The sequence below is a fragment of the Arvicanthis niloticus genome, chromosome 7, assembly GCF_011762505.2.
Source record: "Arvicanthis niloticus isolate mArvNil1 chromosome 7, mArvNil1.pat.X, whole genome shotgun sequence".
NCBI classification, from domain to species: domain Eukaryota; kingdom Metazoa; phylum Chordata; class Mammalia; order Rodentia; family Muridae; genus Arvicanthis; species Arvicanthis niloticus.
Genome location: NC_047664.1, coordinates 51,900,778 through 51,924,997, shown reverse-complemented (window position 1 = coordinate 51,924,997; position 24,220 = coordinate 51,900,778). Strand labels below are relative to the sequence as shown.

The window sequence follows — 24,220 nt, the reverse complement described above, 5'->3', positions numbered from 1 at the left end:
GTTTAAAAAGGCGAGATGTAAGCATATTATTATTCATGAAAATGAAACAGACTAAGTGAGGTCACCGTCTGATATCTCCCTAGAAGGGCACTATGTTGAAATCTAAATTCTCATCAACTAGCCTGGTCAGTGGTATTTATCATTGTCTTTATGATATAACTCAAGAAGGTGGGTCAAGATACTTGAGAAATATGGATTGAAAGAATAGGCTCACAAGTAAACATTGTATAAAGGAGGGTCAAGGAAGGACCCAATGAACTACTGGATTGGCTTACTCCCTTAAGTTCAAATGACAAGAGGCAAGGGTCAGTTCCATACTCCAAAGTTAAGGTTTCAGTTCAGCCTGGAATATTATATTGTCTTGTCATAACAGAATAACATAACTACCTGTTGGTCCATGTGAACAGAGCATGCTAACATATTGTTTTAATTGTGTCCTGTGAAGGCTATGCAGGAGAACTTATTCTGCCACCCTTTCCTATCTTCTGAAAGCTCCAGGCATTCATTATCTATGATCTCCAGGTCTTTACAACTGCCCTATCTGCTTGTCTGCCTTGTCTAAATTGACTCTTCATATGACCACATCAGTTAGGATGTTTGTTTATAAGAATAAACTTGACTAACATACAAAGTGCTCTGACATTAGGTCAATATATTTGTAAAGATAGTTTTTCAATAAGATCAGCTTTGGAATCAGTAGCCTGAGTAAAGTGACAGTCTTGTCACTTATGCAGTTTAACTCAGTTGCCTCAAGCCTCCCTGTGCTATCAACTCTGGGGGCTGGCTTGGACTTCAAGACAAAATTTGGAGGCAAAGTCCAACCAAAATTTTATGGAAAATATTTTATTGTAACATATATCATATGATTAACCAATACATGATGCAATAAAATGTTCCTTTTCTATTATTTCAAATTTCACTTGAGAACTGGAATGACTAAACTCATTTGCCATCTAAGTAGCAAAAGATAGATCACTATATAAATGTGCAATAACAGTTAAATAATTGAATTGAATGATTAAAATAGATTGTTTAGTGTCCATATTTTCTTGACTGGGTGGCTTAACAGGAGAAATTTATTTTCTTACACTTGTGGAAACAGAAACTCCAAAATTGAGATATCCACAGTATTCATGTCTCCACAGGATGTTCTTGGCTTTTAAATATTGGAGTCCCTTCCATGTGCAGAGCAGATAATTTCCTTATGTATGGTGCTTGGGCCCTAATCCCTTAATCTTATAAGGATGCTAATCATTGGGTAAGGGCTTAACCTACAGACATTTTGTATAACTTAATTACACATTTATAATTTTATCACTAAACATTGACATTTTTTGAGGTAATGGAGGTGATAAATTGGAGGGCTTCAAAATATGAATTTGAAAGGACACACATAGCAAATAAAATTACAAATTACTTCTCATTATATTTCAGGGGGAACAAAGCTTTGGAGTAGGGAATAACCTGGACATGGTCCCTATATTATAATGGTTCAACTTTACTGACTCCATAACAAGGTGAATTCAATAAACAATCACCAGAAACTCTGCTTCAATTTTCAAAATATGATCTTTTTCCAGGCTACCAGTATCTGATTGTGCCCTCTCAGGTGGTAGAATAATGGTAATAAGCCACAGGTTCTGCTCAGTTAATTAATCACAGAGGGGAAGAATTTACCTTCTACAGCAGCATACAGGATAGCCAAACCTTGATGTTTGCCCCATGGGTTAGATATGTTAGTGGATTTTTTACTTGCCATGTTTTAAATTTATCATGGATTACAAGACACTACAGTGTTGTAGTGAAGGAACATCTATGTACGTCCATCTATGTACCCAGTCTACTTGTGTCCTTGGTTCTCCATTCTTTTGTTCTTACCAATCTAGTTGAGGCAAGATCACCAACTTGTTCTTACTTTCTGCAATGGAGAACTAAATACCCTGCATTTGTATCATATTAACATTTTGTATTGATATTGAATACTAGAGCAAGTATGAATATATAGTAAAAGTCAACATATATATATATCAAATTTTTCTCCAAGTAAGAGGAGACAAAGTTAGTAAATATGTTTTCTTTTTTAACAATGCTTGATGACAGAGTCTTGTGACATGTATTGAAAGCACTGAACATACCTCAAATGGCCATTTACTTAGTTTTAGTATTCATGTGAAACTCCAATCCTTGATTACAAAATGCCTTTCTCTAAATGGATGAAGATGGAGAGGTTTCGGCCATTCATCTACTTATAGTTTAACATCTTCCACAAGCACTGTCATGCCTGTAGAAATGTAATTTCCCCTCCTGGGAAAAATGTTACAAGACAGTCCATTCAATCATCTTAAAGACATGCTTATCTTTTAATAGGCTTGTTATCTTGGTGCAAATTTGCCGTTACCATATGTCTCCCTACTTTTTGTGAGACACTCTGACTTTTAATTGTGCCTGCAAGAAGAATAAAGTTCTTTTATTTTATTGGATATTTTTTCATTTACATTACAAATGTTAACCCCTCTCCAGATCTCCCCTACCTTGAGAAACCCCTTATCCCATCCCTCCTCCCCCTGCCTCTATGAGAGTACTCTCCCACCCACCCACCCACTCCTGCCTTCTTGCCCTAGTATTTTCCTACACCGGGGCATCGAACCCCCACAGGACCAAGAGCTGCTCCTCCCACTGATATCCAACAAGACCATCCTCTGTCACATAAGCAGCTGGAGCCATGGGTCCCTCCATGTGTGCTCTTTGGTTGGTGGTTCAGTCCCCAGGATCTGGGGGGTGGGGGGGAGAGGAGTGTCTGGCCTGTTGACACTGTTGATCCCCCTACAGGGCTGCAAACCCCCTCAGATCCTTCAGTCCCTTCTCCAACTTCTCCATTGGGACCCAGGGCTCAGTTCAATGCTTGGCTGCAAGCATCCACCTCTGTATTTGTAAGGCTCTGACAGGACCTTTCAGGAGACAGTCATATCAGGCACTTCCCTGGCATCCACAATAGCGTCTGGGTTTGGCACCTGTACATGGGATGGATCCCCAGGTGGGGCAGTCTCTAGATGGCCTTTCCTTCAGTTTGTACTCCACACTTTGTTTCAATATTTCTTCCTGTGAGTTTTTTGTTCCCCCTTCTAGGAAGCACTGAAACATCCACACTTTGGTCTTCCTTCTTGTGCTTCATATGGCCTGTGAATTGTATCTTGGGTATTCCTTGCTTTTGGGCTAATATCTTCTTATCAGTGAGTGCATATCATGTATGTTCTTTTGTGACTGAGTTACCTCACTCAAGATGATATTTTCAAGTTCTATCTATTTGCCTGCATTGGATAGAACTGCATTTTAATCGCTGAGTAGTATTTCATTGTGTAAATGTACCACATTTTTGTAACAACAAACACTAATGGAAAAATGGAAGCTTTGTACTCTGGCAGAGTCCAAACAAATGATTGTGAACTAGTGAGCACAGTTTGATGAAGGAGTGCTTCTAGAAGTTGCCTTCATCCCATTGGCTCCACAATCTACTCCCAATCAGTCTTTTCCTAGACATTTCCCAAGACATAAAAAAAAGGTAGAGTCTCCATGATGCTAAATCATTCTTGTTCATAGATATTCTTTAAGCAGAAACTAACCATAATATTCTTTACACCCCTTGTATAAAGGAGGAGAAGATAGTATTGTTATTGGATAAAAATCTCTGTCTAGCTTTACTCTGTACTGTAAAATCTGCACAAATATTTGTAAGATGCTGAACCCTGCAGCAGATATTTTCTTTAGTTGAGTATCTAATGGCCTTCTATACCTTAGCAGAGCTACTTTTTTTAGAATTCTGTAAGTTGTCAATGTTTCCTCTCAAAATAATACAGTAATTTATAGCCTTAATTTTGTAGAGATACTACAAATCCTGAGTTTTGCCACAATAAACCCACAGGAAAATCCTTCACAGTTTATTATTTATTCATAATGTATTAGGAATCTGAATGACTTAGCCTATTACTAGTCAGCTGATATACATGTGCAAGTCAGAGTTGTTATCTGAGGCTTCACAGAGTATGCCCTTTTCCTGCTGCAAAACTTTATGCAGGCAGCCACAGTAGCAAACAGAACATGGAGACTCAGGCACTTCTAAGATCCAACTAGAGAAGCTACAGTCATGAATGAGAGGACTGTAATGGTCTTTTAAATTCTCAATCATTGTAATAACGCATCTTCCCCACCCCCCCCCCCAAAAAATAGTTAGGAACCCAAAAACTTCATTGAACATATTTAATTAAATAAATTTATGTTACATTCAAAGATAAAGACAAAATGAGTTTTGTAGAACAAGAGCAAGATTTTGGTCAATTCTCTATCCAACAAATTCTAGTCAGCACCTTTAATTTGTTTTATTCTATAAAAATTATGATGAAATATGTGTAATGAAAAAAAGATATCCAATGAAAGAGAGCCTCCAAAAATAAATGAGTAGGTTTTATTTATTTTTTCAGGTTAGTCATATTTTCATTGGTCTTAATTTCTGATTATTTTATCTAGATATCTGATATTTGCATTTAATACAGTGGATAATTTTTTTTTCCTTTCTAATCCTAAATAACTTCTTGTGTGAGCTGTCAAGTCGTAAATCTATTATCAGCCTTCAACACTGCTGCTCCTGTGACCAATCTCAGGACTCCCTCTGTACTCCTACTGGAACCCCATGCACACTTTTTTAAATATCTATTCTATTTTTTTCCTTTTTAAAAAAATTAGGCCGGGAGGTGGTGGCTCACACCTTTAATCCCAGAACTTGGGAGGCAGAGGCAGATGGATTTCTGAGTTCGAGGCCAGCCTGGTCTACAGAGTGAGTTCCAGGACAGCCAGGGCTACACAGAGAAACCCTGTCTCGAAAAACAAAACAAAACAAAAAATTAGATATTTTCTTTATTTACATTTCAAATATTATCCCATTCCCTGGTCCCCTCCCCCCACAATTTCCCTATCCCATCCCCCTCCTCCTGTTTCTGTGAGGGCATTCCCCCACCCACTCCCAACTCCTCACCCCTGCGGCTGCGTTCCCCTACGCTGGGGCATGGAGCCTTCACAGAACAAAGGGCCTCTCTTCCCATTGATGCCCAACAAGGCTATTCTCTGCTATATATGCAGCTGGGGCCATGAGTCCCTCCATGTGCACACTTTGGTTGGTGGTTTAGTCCCTGGAAGCTCTGGGGGTCTAGTTGGTTGATATTTTTGTTCTTCCTATGGGGTTGCAAAGCCCTTCAGTTCCTTTAGTTCTTTCTCTAACTCCTCTATTGGGGACCCCTGTGCTCTGTCCAATGGTTGGCTGTGAGCATCTCTGTTCCATTTTAAACTTATCTAAAGTGTTTGCAGTGAGCTTCAATGGCACGATATTCTTTAAGTCCTTCTCCCTTATTTGAGAGACAATGTGAAACTTTTTAAATATACATTTTATCAAAATACTGATACTCAACATGTACCAGTAATGATAACCTCCACATTGGATGCCTTCATCCATTTTTACTAATATTGTTTTTCTTATCCAGGGCTTGTCATACAATAGATTGCAATATGTTAGTCAGTAGTGAGACATTTTCCATGAAACGGCAGCCTAGGGAGCTAATAAAATACATAATTCTCCCTTCTAAAATAAGCAACTGTGCTATGAGTTACTTTTGAGACATTTAAAACGAAGTTAAGGAAACTTTCAACCTTGCAGAAAAAGACTCTTTCAAATGGAGATGGTATTATTTGACTCATTCTGAGTATGATTACCAGAAACAATGACTAATCTCTGCTTTTATGAAAAATGGATTTAAGTCCATGTTCACTTGTTGCGAAAATTTTTGAAGTAGTCAAATGATTTAAAGTATTGTGCTAAGAAGGACTTTTTTAAAAAAATATATAATGGTTGTGGCAGCATTTTTATACTAACAATGGATATTTTAATGGATGATGAACTATGAAAAAGGTATTGTAAGTGCTTCCTGAAATAAATGCCAAAAATAAAGTTATTATACTTCTTTCTGGTGGAACTACCTGCTTTCTTTGAGTCACTGAGACAAGTCTGCATGGACAACATAGACATATAGTTAAAAATTATCACTGGCATTTACCTAGGTTTCTGCAGATGGTCAAAGCAGTTATAACATGCACTTTGTGAAATGCAGGAAATTCTCATTGTTACTTTGGTACCAACTGCACATGAAACTTAGTAGCCAATCAACAAATATTTCCAAAAATTTTACCATGTTTACATTAGGTCATTTTGCACCTTAACCATATCTGGTTGGTATAACAATAACAGATACACTAGATTAGACTAGACTAAGGAATAGATAGTTGTTTCTTAGAGTTCTGGATGCTCAGAGATCTGATGTTGTGGAACAATATGGCTAGGCTTTGCTGAGTGCTGTCTTCATAGGACAGAGATAGATATATTTTATAAGGCAGAAACAGAAGGGAAAGACTTAGAAGAAAATGGGAGGGGAGAGAAAGATAGAGTTCTTTTTTAAAAAAATAATCTCCAGATTTTTATAAAAATATTTTCATTTTTGCTTTGCCAGTCCAAGATTATTATCAATTTATAAATCTAACAAATACTTTTTAAAAACTACAAATTACATTCTGCCAGCTATGAACAATTTCATTCTTTAAAGGAAAACAAACATTAAAACAGGAAGATTTAGGAATGCTTTGGCTTTCACAACAAAAGAGCCAGATGGAGTTGGATAAATCCTGTTGTACCCAACAACGCATAGAGTACTAGCCTAAACACCATGGACACCACCAGGCAGCAAAGTGATACCAGATACCTAATACAAGAATAGCATAATCCTTATAGGGCACTGGAGATAAGACTTCGCCAGTGAACATGGTTCAATTACATTCTTCTTTTGACTCACATGTTCTGTACCATCTTATTTAACAGATATAATTTTTACATTTTAAAAAATCAAACTAGGAAAGGACTATCTTTGGCATTGTTTAAAATAGTCATTAATAAACAGTTGCAGACAGTTACTAGGCCAGTGCCATATCTAAAGGTATACCTTCCCCACTCAAGAAAACAGAGGAGTTGGTGACAAAAAATACCTGCTTTTGTCTCTCATATTCTTAAAACAGGACAGGACAGGATGAGATGACCACACCAACTAATCACTGAGGTCACAAGTGGCATGCAAAGTGCACCAGAACTCTACTTTTTTTTTTTAGGACTTCTGTTCTATTCCCTAAACAATAAGTTTTTCAATAAGGCTTTCATTTCTCCTCCTAAATGGACATAATGCTCCAAGAAGTGGCTTTTACTATTCGGACATCTCTTTCACCACTTACTTTTTCTTTCGTTTTCTTTTTGGTGATGTTGCTGCCCTCATCTCCAGCCCAGCCCCCACTTGTTAACACACTTTTTGACTTTTTATCCACCTCCTCTTCCTCTTCCTCTTCCTCCTCCTCCTTCAACTGAGGAACACCTGGAGGGGTCTCCTCTCTCTCTCTCTCTCTCTCTCTCTCTCTCTCTCTCTCTCTCTCTCTCTCTCTCTTTCCCATTTTATGATTTTCACTGCTTCTGCATCTAACTGAGGGGCTTGTACCACTTCACCAACAAGTGCTTTCTTGCCAGAATCACCATAGTCAATGTAATCATTTTCCTGGTGGCAGGGGTGTTGTCTGTGGGTTTGCAACTCTTTTCCAGAAGGCTCTGCTTGATCATAATCTTCTTCTGGCTTGCCTTTGGACATAAGCCGCACTTGCAAGGAAGGCTAAGTGTGTCTCTCCATGATCATCCTCTTTATCTTGGTTACTATACCATGTTCACACATAGAAATTAGGGCTGTAGTCACTGATGCAATCGCCATACAGATGGCTACCCTCTTGGTGGTAATGACCACAATCTTCTGGTTGACCTTTATGTCATCTTCATATCACAGAATACCTGGAAGCATATTAACCCCCTAGCAGATTGCATTCATTAAACTATATTTCGTCACTACATGTTTATAGGATGTCAACAGCTTTTCCAATAGGTCAACAACATGCCTCAAATAACTCTCATACTTATGGTTATCATACAGCCACTGAGCGTTGAGTACATATTTCATTGTCACCATGTGGTTCTTTTCACTAATGACTCCAGAACACACCCTCTGAAGTTCCTGCATCTGACTACCAACTCTCAGCAAGGTGTATGCGTAGTGTCTAAATGGAGGTGTCAGCTTCACAGCTCTCCCAAAAGATTCCTGATCCTTTAGGATCATATTCTATTATTTTGCTTTCATAGATAGCCCTCACTCATAGCTGCCTCTTTACTGAAATAATAAGGGGGGGGGGTGCTGAGACTAGGCATTTGTCAGAGTTTCTAGGGCCCTAGAAAGCTGAGTACCTCCTTTCAATATCACTAAGCATCACTTAACTCTTTGTCTGCACTTCATTGTGATTTCATCAAATGAGTGGCTAGTTCAATGACCACAACCAACCAGTCACTTTGGAATCTAGTGTGCCACTGTGGCCAGCCTTCTATGCCCAAAGTATTTTTCAGAACCAATGACTACCTCATAGGATGAGAAGTTAGAGGGTTTGTCAAGACTAATGCAACCTGTCCTGATACAGTCCCCAATCTCCCTCTTTAGAGAATTTAAACCACAAGGAATAAATGTGTGTTATCCTTATATTTAGTATATTAAAAGTCTTTAGTAACAGGGGCCACTGAGAAGTGTACAATTGAGCCACTTTGGATTCTAGTTTGATAAGAAATTCTTCAGCATACTGTATTTCAGCTATACCTCTTTTAGGAATGGCTTCCAGCCTTCTTTATTCTTATACTCCTTTGGAAACGTAATTACTTCTGCCATTTGCACTGTGCTGCATGTGTTCAAACCAAGCTCCCACAAGCAAGGAGACTCTGATAGACTTATTTTTATGAGATCACTAATCGTAATATGAGGCCTCTACCTCATGACATCATTTAAATCCAATAGTGGAATAACCATCTCAGATCCACCTATTTGTGGTTAAAACTTTGGCATATGGATGCTGAGGAGACAGGCACAGTCATTGTCTATAAAACTGTTAGTTAAAAAGCAAGCAAGCAAAACCAGAATAAAAGGCTTTGTGGGTTTCATCTCTCAGTGGTCCAAACTCACAACTTTGTTCACATATGTGTATTACATGTGTGTATAGTAATGTGTAGAAATGTAGAAAGAATCTTATTTCATGATCTCATCAAACATAATAGTGCATGGTAAAAGCTAACTGCCTGCAAGGTGAGGAAGTGAGTAAACAACTGAATAATGCAGGAAGAGGGTACAGATATGGAGACTTTGAACATAATACCAGCCTTAAAGAGAACCTAGAACCAGCATAATATGGAATGCCCTGTATGTGGTAGAGACAACACATGGCTCTAGAAAGAAAGGCCTCATCACAGAGATAGATAACTTGGAATTATAGTAACCTGAAATAATGTAGAGAAGGAATTTTTAAGTGATAGATCTTATAACAATAAGCTATAAAAAATTATAAGATATCATCTTTGCACACCAAATGATACACATTTGTTTCAAGGTGGTGAAGGAAAATGATTACTGAGATTTAAGCCCTAGACAAAAGTTTGCTAACTTTCAGTCACTGACTCCATAGCAATGAAAGTTTGTTTCATCTCCATCTTTGATTTTGTGCTCTTTGTTCTTCTTAAGACTCCCTTCAGTTTAGAGCAATTTTAGACTGACAGAGAAACATAGAAACTTCTCATATATTCTTCTATACATACACAACTGTCTACAATATTCAGTCTATCAATCAGTTTAATCTGCTATCACTTGATGGTCTTCTGCTAATACGATGCACCCCCATGTCCATAGAGTGTGAAGGTCTCCCCATGCCTTTGCATCACTGACTTATAATAAATGTTTAATGAACTATATCAGTCATTACATCATATGGATTATGCTCACTACTCTACAAAGCTTCTCCTCTCTTATATGTCCCTAACTGAAAACCACTTGTGCTTTGTTATGGAGTTGAAACTAAACACTGTGGGGTCTTTTCATAAACGTGTGTACTAAGAATTATATGGAATGAAGACACATAGAGATAGATGTTCTAGAGCTCTCTATGGCCTATTATGTCAGTATTTAGTGTTGGCTAATATTCCATTGTCTAGATGTGAAACAATGTAATCATTCTTTACAGAAAGTCATCCTATTTACTTAGAATTGAAGTTAAGTGTAACTATTTAACTCAGTTTTTATGATAGGTGCAATGGTATAGAAGCTCAGAGCCCTTCAAATACAATAAGTCACTTCTTTGAGCATAAGAAGATAGTCATTGACTCTAAACCCAGGAACCCATACACACATTTTTTTCCATAATAAATCAAGAAGTTCTGGTTAGGTTCTTGGAAAACAATTCCATTGACATTTTGGCTATGAGTACACATTCTAGATTAAATTGTTTAAGATCTAGAGGTTAAGATGAAAATAAAATAGAATTTCTCTGAAAAGGTCTTAGCAAAATTCTCCACTACAAACCATTACATAGAAATGACACAATGTATCTAAAAATGTAGAGCTCACAGGCAGGTAGGGCATGATGGCAATTGAATATTTCAGAGTAGGGACAAGGAAAAGTGAAGGGGAAAAATAAAGTGAGAGATTTTGTAAAAAATCAAATTAAAAATTCACTGTATTATTACAAATGATAGGTTTCAAAATGATGATTTAGTTTCTATATATCATGTTCTAAGCTGTAGCCACTCAATCATTCTCCACTCTGTTCTGCTCCCCACTCCAGCTAATCCTGTCTTTTCACAGTTGCCCTCCTCCTTTCATACATGTAAGTATGAATGGATAAATCCGTGACTATTACCTATATATAAAATGTACATTCTAAATATTAAAGATAATGGAGAATGTGTCTCTCTGTGTCTTGCTTATTTTATTTAATATGCTGATACTATTATTAAATAATCCTTCATTGTTTATACTGAGCCACATTCCATTTTGGCTATATACACTATGTGTTTTCTACCTGTTCATATGTTCATAACCATTTATATTGACTCCATCACTTGGATCTTGTGAATAGTACTTCAATAGATATGGACGTGCAAACCTCTCTGTGGTTCCATCTGCACTTACATCCATAGTGACTTGTGTAATTTACATCCCAACAAGTGATGTATAAAAGTCCCTTGTGAAGCTATTTCAAGGAGTACATTAGATCTCAGATACAAACTGTGTTTATTTGTTTATATTTATTATTATTGTAATACTGGGCATTTGGTGGGTGTTTCTCCTGCATAGCACCTTTACATTTGAAGCTATCCCATGATCCTAAGGCTTCCACAATTTTGAAAAGACATTCTGACATGAAGCCAGACTATTTGGAACTTTCATGCACTATAAAGCCTAAACTCACTCCATCTTGTAAAGTAGTGGTGTGTACCTTTCTCAAGCCTGTGCAGTTTTCATTTAATACTTCCTGAAGCTACGATAGTCTGTCTTCCAGGTAGCTTTGCTCATATGCCACACACTCTTGAATGCCATAGACACACAACTCTGTTTTTGCTATTTTGAGATTTGTTGTTTTCGAGATCAAGAACATTTGAAAGTCCAGTGATAAATGGATTTGTTCTCACGGGTAGTCTGAGAATGATCACACTACTTATTATGAGAAAAAGATATATAAGTAATATTTGGATAGAACCTATCCATCCTTGTCTTTTAAGATTCAATGCAAGGAGTTCCATTTACTTCTATAATCTTATTCCTTTTGTCCAGTGTGTAGTGACAGATAGTAATGTAATCAGGGAAACATAATTATTGCTTTAGAGTATTTATTAAATTATCAATAATAAAAGCAAATGCATGCCCAAATTTACACTGAAATATGCATCAAGTTCTACTAGAGAAACTATTTCTCTGAGTTCCTTTGTGCTGCTGGGCCTGTCACTCACGGTACATTTCTGTCAGAGTTTAAATGGATCTCTTTTAAACTGTGACGTGACTCGCAAAGGTCTGTCTTAGAAGAGGGCATAGATGTGAAAATATGTGAAAGAAAAATGACATATTTGTTTTGGGTGTTCAAAGCAGCAAGGCCTAAGAGCTGAGCCTCACAGAGGAACAAACCTGAATAAAATATGGGTGCCGCTCCTGAAGGAGCTTCCAGATTGGCAAAAGAGCTAATGCATGGAAATAAATACAATTCCGAGGGGAGAAACTGCATTCCTGATGTGAGATATCGCAGTCTCAAATAGGCAACATTCATTTAGACAGCAACCCTGGGGGCTACTTTCTCAAAGAGATGGCATTTGAGGGAAAAAATATATATATACATATGTGTGTGTGTGTGTGTGTGTGTGTGTGTATATATATATATATATATATATATATATATATAATGTTTCATGAACAACTATTCCACACCCCTTCCGAGTCCCCTTCACCCGTGAAAGAGACACATGAGGCAGTGTTCGGGTAGTTACTACAGCGAGGCTTTATTCTTGTATCAGCAGAAGCGGAAGACCCCAAGCCCGAGAAAGGCACTGCTATATGTACCCTAGAGTGGTGTGTTCACTTCTGATTGGCTGTTCACTCATCACCCCATATAAACCCCGGGATGGGCAGTGGCTTGGTGCGCTTTTGCCTTTTGCATCTGCGCAGTTAGTTGTTTACTTGTAGGAGCACAGGATGCCCCCGCCATCTTGTAATGGCGAATGCTATCACGCTCACCTCAGCTCCTAACAAACAACTCTTTGGGAATACATCTTGTCAGAGCATCAGGAATTTTAATTACTCCTATACATTGATTCTGTCTTTGGTCTCCTTAACATCTAGTCACACTTGGAGCCCTCATTCTGGACCCCTTATCTTCCACTTCAGGAGAGGATATAAAACACAAAGAGTAGGAGTAACTTTCCAAAGGGGCGTGTTGTTTACACATCGTTTCCATTTATTAAGCACACATCTTAAAAACCTATCCTTAACTTTTGCTATTAGTTACATTTATCCAGTTCTCTGTCCCCTTTCTCTCTTCGTTCCCCTCTACCCTACCTCCTTCTTACCTCTTTTCTTTCCCCACCCCCACTCCATTCCTCTACTCTAAATAGTTGGCTGGACTCCCTTTCAACATGGCTGCTTTGAGATTAAACTGTTTTGTCAATCTCAGAATGCATTGAGAAGATATTAAAAACTGCTGATTTCTTAAGCTCATGCCATTTTTTATAGGCCTATTATCTTACATTATGATAGATTGCAAGAGACACACAGGTCACTTCTCAGTGAAATAATTATCAAAAATTGTGAAACCACCTAAATTTTATCTTGAGTTTTTCTTGAGTTTCACTCAACAACTACATATAGAGTGCCTAATATGTTCCAGACATTATACTATTTTATTTTGTTAATTTTGCAAATAAAACAAACTCTATCACCATATGAAATGATTATCTGGTCAGTAGGAGAGGAGAACCAGTAAAGAAAAATTTTTTATATATCCAGTCATTTATGTTTGGAATTATTTTAGATCGTCTGATTGCAGTTCTGTTTAATGAACTACAAGATAAAGGTGGTGTGTGTCAGGTTCAGGCAAAGACAATTCAGAGCCCTTTTGATCTCTCCTCCTTCTTTATATTTGAGTTTCATAATTACATTGCATTGAGTAACATCATCAAACTAAGTTGAAAGGAAGAAAATGTCATTGTTCTGCTATCCTACCAAGAGAAAAAGCTTGGTTGTTTTCAGAAAGGAGAAGAATCAATTAATCTGACTAATACAGCTAATTACAACAACACACAAGCCATCACGTTGGGCAGAAGTTTACAGAATGACTTCTGAGATGAGATACAAAGGGAAAGCTTTTGAAAGGAAATGTTGCTCCAAGATGTATTAGAACTGTCAATGTCAATATGTTTTCACGTTGTCACTGATGCTTTACATTGCACAGTATAAAAAGGTACTATTTAAAAGAAGCAGTTAAGGGAGCGTTAAAGACAAATGACAAAGTACAATAATAAAAAAATTAACTCTTAGAAGAGAATTTGAAAGGCAGACTATGCAGGCTGCACTTACAGAAAATGAATGGTAAAAATAGTATAAGCTCCTCGTCATTTGATAGCTGAGAATAATAAAGGCCATCATTTTGGTTGGTAAAATGAGATTGACAAAATGACAGGTTGAAAACAAAAGGTCTGGGACTTTGAGACTTCTACCAGGTATGATAGTTTTAAGTAATTTTCTGGCATTGATGATCAAGATACCTATATGCAGCTCCCCCACAACCCCAGCCCCGCCTCAAAAAGCAAAACAAAACAAACCAACAAAAAAACAAACAAACCTTGGCTTCCATGCATGCTATTTTTGAGACAAGAAACTAACTTGATGTTAACTTCTTCTAGAAGCAATTTCATCATGTGTCAAAAAAGAATAATGGTGCCCTTGGTGATATTGTTGTAACATACATAAATTATATGTGTACATGATTTATCAAAATGGCTGTCATTAAAAGGATACTCAAACTCAGTGAGAACTGTTAGTATATAATAACCATTCCTGTAGAAATGATCTCCAAGAAACCCATTACATCTTGGTGGAAAGCAATATCAGAGTTGAAAGACATCTGTGACATCAGTCATGTTTCTTTCTTTTATGTGTCCATGGTCTAAGTAGCAGAACGGGATGTGCCTCATCTTAGAACAGGCTGAAAGTGAAAGTAAAATGTAGAGACATTACTGTCTTTAATAAATTAGTTAGTAATGCACTCTGCTTCTGTCTACCTTTCTCCCTTGAAAAAATTTCTTCTATTTCAAATAGAATATTTCCTGACCTTATTTAAAAGGCCGGATCCTCCCTTCTTCTTGCTTGTTTACCACTGAGTTTGAAGAAACTCAAAACAGAAATGTCAAAACATAAAAGAACTGGTATCTTCAGAGACAGGGCAAAAACTGAGTAGAGGAAAAAGATCAATATTTCATAATAAGCTTCAGCAAAATAGAAATGCTCAACAGCCTACAGGGTTTCATCCCCCTTCTTGAGACAGCCACCCAAGACACTGGTGTCTCACAGAGCCAGATATGCTTTGGATCTGTCATATCATCCCAGTCACCTTCTATCCCAGAGTCCCTTACTTCCTCACAGCACAGTGAACAGCAATGATTTCCTCCTAAAGTTATGATAATGTTGTGCCCTTCTATCTTTTTTACAGTACACTCAAAATATCACTGTGAAAGAAAATATTTCTCACTGTATATAGAATTTCAGCCACCACAAGTATGTGTAAAAAGGGGACTAGAAACATTCTACCCTCATGAAAGATCTCACTAAGTACTTTGTCAACCATAGCATGTCAAAAAGTCCTACTTTCCTGCTTAAAGATTTACCGTTTAAAAACTTAAAAGGAAATCAGTATCTTACAGCCACAAAGGCAGGAACCTTTATTTAATTATTCCTATAATTACTCATTTCTGGGGTATTTCACTACCTGGGCAATAATATATCTAGCACATGAAAAGCATATAATAATTTATAGATATCATTTTAATTTGAAATGAAAATTATGTTGTAATACTTTGTTCATGTTTTTCTACTTGAAATTTCTCTGCCTATTTTCCCAATGTTCTATTACTCTATGAATTAAAATATGCACTTGAGAGCATCTACTTCATGTCAGGTGTGCTAAGAATAGTTATTAGATATGCCCTTCATCTAAACTTAGATAATCATCTATCCTCAGCAGGATCAAAAAGAACATTGCATAGGGAACTAAGAGAATTAGCAGCAGTTTTTGCTATGATTCTCCATTTCTGTTGTCTGAGTCCAATTTTACTTGGAAATGAGAATGTTGGTCTGCAAATAAATATTTGTAGAGAATGGCAGAAGGAAATACTTTGAATAAAACAGAACTTTTGATATGTGAAGGATGAGTTATTTTTAATAAGGTGCAGTTTTGTTATTCAAAGTGTGTCCAAGAACCCACAGCCTCAGCAGTATACAGCATGTTGGAAGCAGAGTACACTGAGTTATCTCACACATTATCCCAGAAACTTGTATCTTTCTGCATTTGAACAGGATATCAAGCAAATACCTGTGCCAGGAATGTATAAGAAGCACAGGGAATACACTCATATTAGCCAGGGACTTCCAGGGCATTTCAGTAGAGAGAGGAAATACTGTGTGCTAATAGACAATTCACAGTAAAGAACTTCCACACAGAAAAAAAAATGGAATTACGATCTTCTGTGTCTTGATGAGAAAGCCATGACTGTAAGTCGTAGAAGCCATATGTGCATCTACACTTGATTGGGTGCCTGACATTTTCCATGTCATCAAATAGAAAAAGGAAAATACCAGTAAGCTTGAAAAGAAAATTTTTCTCTCTCTGATTTTGAAATACAGCACAGCTGATGTTCCTGGTCTAAACTGTTTTTTAAATCGGTCTTTGTGGAAACTAATGTAATCCTTCTATAATTACAGCAACCCAAAGATATCCAAATAGTTTACATAACACAACACCCTTTCTATCCTTTCTGTATAAGCTATTGCCCTTATTATTCACAGATCCCATATGTACATTTGGTTACTTGTGAAAGCATATTGTTGCTTCAAATCTAACATTCATGATGCTTAGGAAGCTATTTGCAGCTATGAACAAAGTGGCACATATAGAGTTTGCCCAACACAAACATTCCTCGGGAAGATCAGACAAGGTGATGCACTTGCCAGTGTTGTTAAGCTTTTCCAATTACAGATGAGTATCTTTAACATCATTTGTTTAATTCAAATTTGTCTTAATTTTATGTTTTATTTGTTGATTTCACTCTTTAAAATGACCTTTAGATTCTATACAAAAGTGTTGTCTGAGTTTCCTCCTTGCAAGAAGCTGTAGCATGGCTTAGAGAGGATGGAGTTGGATTCCCTAAGCTTCTTTCAGACATAGTTGATAGTGCTGCAAATCACAATTGTGGTATTAATAAATAATTGTGTGTGTGTTAACTAGGATGTGAAAACATAAACATTTACACTATACTTTCCATTTTAATCATCTAACAAAATGTTTAAGGCCCCAACCTTTCATTTGTATAGATTCAGTGAAGGCAAAATTGGTTTAAGGTTTACTTTATAGAACATTACCTTCAGTAATGGTGATTGTCTCCATATGCTTTTTCTTGTGAAGTATATACAGCCACACAGCTATTCTGTTTTATTTCTATGTATACACAGACTAGATAGCTAGATGGATAGATGGACATATGGACAGACAGACAGATGATAGATATATTATTTTGAAATATATTCTTTTATCATTCATATCTAGTGAGAAAAGTTTCAGGCTTTAATTTTTCCCTAAGAAATGACAGTTAAATTTGATAGTATCATTATTTCTATGGCAGTTATTAATGTAGCAGAAGCAATTAGAGTTCAGGGGAGAATAATGAATAGTCCTATTGGATTTTAAGATCATTAATGACTGGATTCAGCAGAAAATGCTTTCAACTGATGAGGAGTCAAAGCAGACATGCAAGTAGAAGGGCAATCATAAATAAGGGGGCATCACAAGATTTGTGCATGGGAAGAAGACAAGGCACAAAAGGCAAAGCCAGAATGTTCTAGAGGGGTGTGAGAGGCATGGGGTAGAGCAAGAAGATACCGTTTGAATATTAGGTCCAAATGAAAATGATAGACATGGACACTGAGAGCACAGGTGTCTTGGGCATCTGGAAGCCATCACGGAAATAGAAATGCTTGTTTGCTGTCAGATGAATCTAGAATTCAATAGTTTATAGCACTACAATATAGTGTTTCATTTTCCTTCAAGGATGATCTATAGACTCTTGTTCCTAGAGAAGCGTGAAGTAAATATCAGACACTATTTCAAAAATGCATAAAAATTAAAAAATTTTCATCTTTATTTATGGAAAGTGCCAAAACATCTCCTAATGAATGACATATCCTGTCTGTCACAAGTCACTTCCATGTACATTGTCTCATCCATCCTCACTGAAAACAGAAAGCTGTACCATGATGACCATCCTGATACTGCAAAAGTGAACTCCTGAATATAAGTTGTGGCAAAACAAGTATCTCTGATCTCAGCAGTCTCTAGCTAGCTAAACATCATTTAAAAATTTCATGTCCGTGTCCCATGAATTTGAAGTCTTTCTCTAAGTCGGTTTTTGTGCCTTCATTTCTTCACATGCACACAAGTTTTTATTGAAGTACTTTTCAAAAACAATTGGCACAATTCTTAGTACATGAGGGTTCATTTTTGATAATATTTTTTATGTTTGTGTAAATAAAAAAATCAAGGCCAGCAGCAAGATTGCTCAGTCACTGGGCAAATGTGCTTGCCCTTTAAGCTTGAAGAATTGAGTCCAGTCTCCCTAACCCACAGTGGAAGGAAAACTGTGGAATGACTCCTGAAAGTCATTCTCTGACCTCCACATGCATGCCATGGAGGCATACATACATACATAGCACATATAACATAGCATGCATGTAAGCATGCATAGAAGTACATACACAATAAGAATAATAATTTTAATAATCAAAAGTAATTTGGGACAAATGAGGATTTTATAGGGCACCATTGGCTCTGGGGACTTCTTCAGTGTATTTTTAAGATATAAATAGAAAATAGAGCAGACCCCTAACCAGCACATATCAGTATCATGATTCATTTGTCTCATTTCAATGAAATTAAGTAAATTATAATTTAGTCCCACATTACAGGAGTATGGACATGACAAAGAGTAGTAGAACTTTCTTCCTTGAGTGTATCACTCTCCTGGTGCTTATCAGCACTTCCAGTTACTGACTGCCAAATATTCTCTACAATGTAGTGAAATAGAGAAATAGACTATATATTCCCTCAGGTACTCAAAGCACTAAACTACACACATGCTGAGCAAGAACAGAGCAATCTGCCTACTCCATAAATTCTCCATTGTCGTAATACATTTGTATTCCCCAGAACTCTTATTTAACAATCCAAACACAAAGAAAACATTTCTTTCATTGCACCTTTCTCAGGTCCCACTGTTTACCAATGCTTTTGTTTCTTCTATTTCAAACAAGTAGTATACATAAGGGAATAATGTTGCTGACTAAGCACTTCTATTCCATACTGATTTCATCAAGCATTGGCTGACAAATCTGAATTGTTTTATTTACGGGGTGAGTACAAAGAAGACATTACATTTGTGTATTCCCCAGATACAGAGATTATGATCTCTGAGCAGTAGATTATTTAAGAGAACCCTCCCCTCTCACTTGTTCCATAATTAAAGTACAATTTCTTTAATTTGACATTATCTTGTCGAGATAAATATGAACTTATAACTTTATATGTGAGGGTGCTTGAGAAACTTTTAATAGAATAATTCAGACAGCAAGAGAGTAGAAAGAAAGTCCATATAATTATTCATAATTCTGCATGATGGACCAGATGTTCATGAAGTATACATGCCACAGAGCAGACTTATAAAAATTGCTATTATATGCATACACACACATACACACTATACATAGTATATGTGCCATTAACTGATAGTCAGCTGTCTCTATATCCTTTGTAATATCTGCATATCTTGTTGGAATTATTTACATTTACAGATAGTCATATATATGACTAGAAAGCCTCACTGCAAAACTTTGCAGTAGAAGCTTCCTTAAGGAGTTCCTTGGGGGCTAAAACTTGAAAAATACAAGCTGCAAAGATCAAAGAATGTAGGAATTGATTTGTCTTGTCTTAACTGTGATTTTTTAAATTTTCTTACAATATAGGTTCAGTTTCAAGATTAAAATTGCACTCACCATCTAAAGACAACTGTTATATTAAAAAATAAATACCATTTGAGGAAACATATAATTTGTGATATTGCACTTTGAAGTCTCTATCATCTATATACACACTCATGTATATGAATTGACTAGATTTTGAAAATAGCGTTAAGGAGATCACTCTGTTTTCTGACAGTCTATCTCCATTTGAGATACTTCTCCAGGGCTGGAGAGATGGCTCAGCCGTTAAAGGCTAGGCTCACAACCAAAAATATAAGAGATACTTCTCCAACTATGTGCAATGCTACTCAGACCTTAATTCTATCCCTTCATCGTTACTAACTGCTGATAGTGTTCTTCAGTGCAAAATAAGGTAGAGAAGCAGGCCTTGTTTATCTATCTACTCTGGAAGGTCCAGGAAGACTGTTAAAGTGATGGCCCCATGGGACTGTTGGCAATGATTCTAGTGTCGATTATAAACGCCCTGAACCCATGACATCCATGAATCCCCATGCCTCAAAGCTAATAAAGTTAAATCAAAAGAGAATGGAATCTTTGGGGCAAATGTAATGGCAATTGGAAAGAAATATTTTATTAAGAAAGTTGAGAAAAGGGTTCTTTTGTTTGTTTTCAGGGCTACTTTACAAAGCTAATTGTGGAATGGAAGCCCAGTGGAAGTTACTAATGAGAAGGATCAAGCTAACAGCTAACAATAATTCTCTCCATTTGAGGCCTTTAATTTGCACTAATTCGCTATAAAAAAAAAAAAACTTAGCTGAAGGTTTCTTAGACCTTTGTCATTTGCTGTCAAGCTTCTTAGCTTCCTCAGTGGGCACAAAGGGTGATTTTATTGATTTACTGTTTGCAAAGATTTGTCTCTAGTGAAGACCGTGTTACAGCAAATCGAGCCACTTCAAATACAAGTACTATATTTCAAAAATGTGCACAGGATGACTCATACAGCATTTGTTAAAACTTCTTTTGCTTCCAAGGTCAAGAGTAAGAACAATTTTATGTTGAATCTATTGTTCCTCGGTGAATACAGAATGTGAAATATGTTTACCATTGCCTTCTTAAAATGACAGTTGTTTGGGTAAGAATTCAGCATTTGTACATGGCCTACTTAGCAGTGGACCATTCTCTGTACGTGTAATATTTTCTAAGCACCATCTTTGTGTCCCTGCCTGTTCTGAGTATAAATTTATTGAGTGAAAGGTCAAGCTGGGGGAGGGGAGATGAAGTGAAGATCTCTGAGAGGGGGGACTGGGAAGGGGGGCAACATTCGGACTGTAAATAAATAAATTAATTTTTAAAATCAGGATGGTCAAGCTGTGGATTGAAGAGGCACACATATGTGTGCTGTTATTTTGATTTAAGAATGAGACTGTATTATATTCTATACATTTAAATCCAATTTTTTGTATATACTTAGCAAAAATGATTATAATATTTCTGGGGTGTGGTGTAGTGATTTGCACCATATATTCAATGTGTAAACATTTTCAGCCCTTATAAAGAAATGTACTTCTTTGTATTTGCAGATTTCAATGTCACTTTTCTTGTTCTTCAGAAACATGAAATTCAAACTATAGCCACCTTACTGTGCTGTAGAGTGATACATGTTATTTTTTTGGTATCACTTTATGTATTTATTATCTATCATTTCTCTTTCTTCTCTCCTTCCTCGAAGAGGCACATGCTTCTACTACCTCACCCACTCCATGAAATTGAGCAGGTTGGCTACACTCTCTGACATACAATTTTCTCAGAGAACTGCTTTATAGGTTAAATACACTATATATGTACAAAAATATAGCATGTGTAATAGATTCTGCATAGATGATATATAGTACACTATGTCCTAAGCAGACTCTCAAGCAAGAGTTCCCAAGCAAGTGACTTGTTAAAGACAGCCTCCCAGCAGAAGGGAGGGAGCAGTGTGAAGGAAGAGGAGCTAGAAATGATCTGGAAGGGAAGGAAGCTAAGTAAAAAAGTTTTTCAATGTCCCTGGCCCAGGCCAATCTGCAGAAAGGAGTTAACACACTTCAGTTTTTGGTTTTTTTTTTTTTTTTTTGGGGGGGGGACACAGATTTAAGCCGGAGAGTTGGGCTTCAAGCCTTTCTCACCTACTTAATCAATACAGCTATAAGATGCAGTAGGCAATCAACTGTCTGGAACCTCTGGTCTTCTAACTCTCGATTCAGAAACTAGCAAAATTAAAGGGGGTGTGGGGCAGAGGTGAGTTGGTCACAGTAATCTGGAAGACCTTTAGATGAAGCAAATGCTTAAAATGGTAACATGGGTACCAGTCTTGACAACATAGGTCGAAGAAGATCTGGACAGAAATCCCTGGTTTCCCCACCATATTTTACTGAAAAGTACACTAATTTTCACTTTGTTTTTCATTTTCTGCAAGTTTTCCCTTGTTGATTGGCCTCTCACATGTGATGCTTTTGGGTCCTGGATTGCAAACGTTCTACTTTTTCAGAGGTAGACATCCCCACCAATGGGAGTGTGCTGGGCTCAAAGCAATGTGGGGTTGGTTTGTTGTAAATTTCATTGGCACTGTAGGACTGGCACACCCACTAGTTACTGTTTGTCACTGCTGCTGCTATACAGCATAATTACATGATCAACAACTCTACTTTGTACCTTAACCAATTAGAGACATGTTATAAAACTTACTTTGGTATTTTGGTATTTCGGTAACTGTCTTGGTTCATTTGAACTATCTTTTCTGTCAAAATCAAGAGCGAGCGTGACAACAGTTCTCTAGTGCATTCAAGACGAAAACAAGAATGGACTGGCAATTTAGATAAGAAACAAAGCTTGATTCCCTCACATAAAACACTGAACCCAAGGAACTCTCAGTAACTGCCCAGACCCATGGCCATTAGCAGCAAATGTAATTGCGAGTTGAAGAGAATGGAAGGAAATTGCTTTGGGCCCTTAACTGGGCTGTCCTATTGATCTTGTCGGGCTATAAAGTGCTGTGTGTGCTTCTTACACTGCAGACTGCCTTTGGGCTCCACAAATGGACAGAGTGAGAAAGAACCACCTAGTGAACTAAACCCTGTAGGTCCAAACCAGCCGACCAGTCATACAACATTGTTCAGACCTAATTCAGTCCGAAAGCACCATATTGCCTACCTTCAATCGCTGTCGCTCAGGCAAAAAAAAGAAATATTTCCCCAAGCTGTGTTTACCAGCCTGAGTTTGAGAAAGTGACATTTACTTTTAATTCATTCAGTAACCCTTTCCCTGGTATGTAATCTCCACAAACACTTTAGATCCCAGAAGGGGTTTATGCTGTGTCTTGAAAATTAATGGGCCTTGCTGTTGGTGCATGAAAATGGAAACCCATCAGTTCCGCTGGGAATTACTCGGGCTGTCCCCAGAAACCTAGACCCCAACCTTGGAAAACACTAGAAAGCCTGCTCAGGGAAAAGAACAGGGCTCCCTTGAACTTTGATCGTTAGAAATTTTGACTGGAGCTAAAGGCCATTTTAGTCTCGTGCTCCCTGCATTTGAAAATGGAAACAAAATTCAAACAGTACATGAAACTGAGGCAACATTCTCAAGACAGCTTGTGTCATTAAAGAGGCAAATTGCATCCTTTCAGACAGCTAATCACTTCAGGCTAGTTTGGTTTTGAACACTTATCTGTAAACAAGTATAAATGATGTTTCTGATGAAGCTTCAGGATAATATGGGTTTCCCTTTGCTTCTATACTGTGCCAGAATTCCAGTTAGGGGAGTGGGCCAGAATGGATCCAACTGGGAACTTGTGAAAACTGTCTCTCCTTTGCCCTCTACCAACTGATCAGGCTTCACATTTAAAGCAACACACACACCACACACACACACACAAACACACATGGGGAAGTGGGCAGAGACAGAGAGAAAGAGAGAGAACCCTTTCGCAAATATTTAAAATAATAATTACAAGAAAACTAAATGGAAATACGTTTATCATGTAAAATACGTTTATCATGTAGTATGTGTTTATAGTGTTTGCCATACAAATAGGATTTATTTTTAACATGAGCCCACTTGATTTTGCCAGCGAGACCATATGCAGTTTTCTTCAGCACTTGCACACAATAAATACATATCAATATTTTCCACTGTGAGTGATTTTCAGGCAAGCAAAACACCTGCTTATTGCTCTAGTTTGTCACTAGAAGCACTTTTTGAAAATTGTTATGTAAGTCTGTATTGGTCCAGTGTTTAAGCCATATGGTGTTCATTTCATAATCCCTTCTTTTATAGAGGAGCTCAGTATAGGATTCTGTAATAGTGACTTCAATAATGTATTCACTCAATAAATTTGCATTAAGCACTTACCATACCTTTCATAGCACAGGGCTAACATCCTTGGGTTCCTCTGTGTTTTACATTAATGCTCCATCTGGCTTTTCATTGCTTCCTTTTGATTCCATTCCTCGTTAAGAGATGCAGTTTTA

General features: G+C 37.2%; 1 protein-coding gene and 1 pseudogene across 4 annotated transcripts in view; one reads left to right on the top strand and one right to left on the bottom strand.

Annotated features, from left to right (window-relative positions):
- Positions 1-24,220, top strand: part of Kcnip4 (potassium voltage-gated channel interacting protein 4) — a 1,049,546-nt gene that overhangs the window by 785,049 nt on the left and 240,277 nt on the right. The gene's annotated exons all lie outside the window — the stretch shown is intronic.
- Positions 7,255-11,123, bottom strand: LOC117712705 (H/ACA ribonucleoprotein complex subunit DKC1 pseudogene; annotated as a pseudogene).